General features: G+C 39.7%; 1 protein-coding gene across 2 annotated transcripts in view; it reads left to right on the top strand.

Annotated features, from left to right (window-relative positions):
* Window positions 1-2,500, top strand: part of LOC122813452 (E3 ubiquitin-protein ligase HECTD3-like) — a 726,610-nt gene that overhangs the window by 79,744 nt on the left and 644,366 nt on the right. The gene's annotated exons all lie outside the window — the stretch shown is intronic.

Raw genomic sequence — 2,500 nt, 5'->3', positions numbered from 1 at the left:
TAAACTTTCACTCCTTATTTCTGACTCACACCTCATTTTTCATCATGCTCCATGCATTTCTGTTTACCTCTCTTCTCTTCCTCCTTTCTCTACCAACCTCTTACCACATCACACTTTCTTATCAAAAACCACCAATCATTCTCTCCATCTTTCACATTAACACCACCACCCTCCACTCACATTTAATCTCTCCGTCTCTCTATAATTTCTCACCTTCACACCTCTACAAGATCAACACTTTTCCTAACATCTCTCTCTCCTCTACTCTGAATTTAAAAGCATCTGCTATTACAGACTTCTTCAAACATCTTATTACTTTCATAGATACATTTCTCCTGGATGGGGACATGCATCCCAACCCTGGCCCACCTTTCACTACCCCTCAAAACCACTTAACACACACCTCACCCCCTACTTCTCATCCCCCATCCCTTCTCTTTCTACTAAACATTAAATATCTACTCTTTAAATATTCAAAGCCTTGTAAATAAGATGACAAAACTGTACTCTTGGATTGCTAACACTCCCCCCATATCCTATCCCTGTCAGAAACCTCGTTAAAACCACACATCTTAAACACCAAAGTCTTACCCCCATGTTACAACATTTTTGCTCTGACAAAATCAAAAAAGGAGCATAGGCATTGCCATCCAATACTCTGACCAACTTAATATCTCTCCACTTTCCATTTCTATACCCAGCTTTGAGCCTGCTAAACTTCTTATTTTAAACTGTCACCTAAATTCACACAAAAAATTTACTATAGCTTTTGGCTATTCCTCTAAGGAACAATATTCCTACCCTTGAGAACATACTCTCATGGATCTCTCAAAATGTAACCTACAAAACCATCATCCTTGGTGATGCAAACATTGCCTGGACTAAACTTACAACTATATCTCCTAATCTTAGCATCAACCTTCATGGCTTCCACCAACTCATCACCTCCCCTACTCACACTAACAAAAACACCATTACTGGCCCTTCCCTACTGGATCCTCGCCTCAGATCCCAACCTTTATCACAACCCTGGGACACTTACAAGCTCTTTAAGTGACCATTTTCTTACCTATATCTAAAGATACTCCCTGCAACCACCCAAAGACCACTTTTATAGAGACTGTTGTAAACTTACCAACATCAATCCAGATACTTTTAACTCTAAACTGTCCAGCATAAACCGATCCATCCTTCATCAGCTCCCTCTCAATGAGGCTGTCAAATCATTCAATCAGATCTTTCTTGACATACAAAATTCTCTAGCACCTACCAGAAAAATCAGAACAAAATCTACCTTTGTCCCTTGGCTCCTTGAATATACCCACTCCATTGTGCATAAAAGAGATAGTGTCTGGAAATCCTGCCTCAAAATCAAATCCCCTCCCCTACTTCAAAAGTACAAAGAGCTCAGAAACCTTTCAAAAAATAGTTAATAATGATAAGAATAATTTCTTCTGCTTCACCCAATCAAACCTGCAGAATAATCCAAAGAATTCTGGATAACCATTAATAACGTCTTTATCCTGGCAACCCTACCACACACAACCCCTTCCCTCATAACCCTGCAAATGAAACAGCCATTCATTCTCCTAAACAACTACTTCATAGATATAGTCCAAAAACTAACTCAAAATAACACTTCCTCTACCTCTCCTTTATCTCCCCCCAAAAAATCTCCCAGTAGCTTCTCATTTAAACCAGTTCCCACTGCTTATATCAAATCTCTCTTGCTTAAACTCAAACCTTGCTCCCCCTCTGCTGATAAACTACCTTTTTACTACCTCAAAATTGCTGCAGAGTCTATTGCCTACCCTGTCTCTACACTCATAAATAGATCCATTACTGAAGCCTGTGTCCTTGACATATGGAAATCTTTCTTTACAATCCCACTTCATAAGGGCGGCAACTCCACCGACCCTTCTAACTACAGGCCCATTGCTATTTTGTCCCCTATCTCCAAAACTCTTTTGAAATGTATGTATTCACAGTTACTCAAACACTTACTAGACAACAATCTGCTAATCTTCACTTAACATGGTTTCAGGCCCCACTACAATACATCCACTGATTTCCTTTCTTTCACCGAAACAGTAGCAGAGGCCCATGATAACAACATACTCATTTCTTGCTTTTGATACTGTTTCTCACTCTAAACTTCTAAATAAACTCTCAGACTTCAACCTCTACAGCTCCTCAGTAAACTGGCTCTCCAGCTACCTCCAGTAGGCAGCAGTCTGTTCGCTGGCAAACTGTCTTCTCCCCCTTCCTTCCAATTGACACAGGAGTTCCTCAAGGATCAATCCTGGGCCCTCTCTTGTTCATTATCTTCACAAAAATAACTATATTCTGCTTGCAAATTCTCTATTACAAAAAATTGATGATTTCACACTTATATCCACCACCCATAGTATTTCTACCCTTTTAACACTCACTCAGGACACCTTCTCATCTGTAGAAACATGGCTCTCCGATAATCAGTTGTACTAAATCCTAAAAAAAC

The sequence above is a fragment of the Protopterus annectens genome, chromosome 10.part0 (genome assembly GCF_019279795.1).
Source record: "Protopterus annectens isolate FY-2018-M chromosome 10.part0, PAN1.0, whole genome shotgun sequence".
NCBI classification, from domain to species: Eukaryota; Metazoa; Chordata; order Ceratodontiformes; family Protopteridae; genus Protopterus; species Protopterus annectens.
Note: the sequence above shows the minus strand (reverse complement) of the source record. Positions and strands in the feature narration are given on the sequence as shown.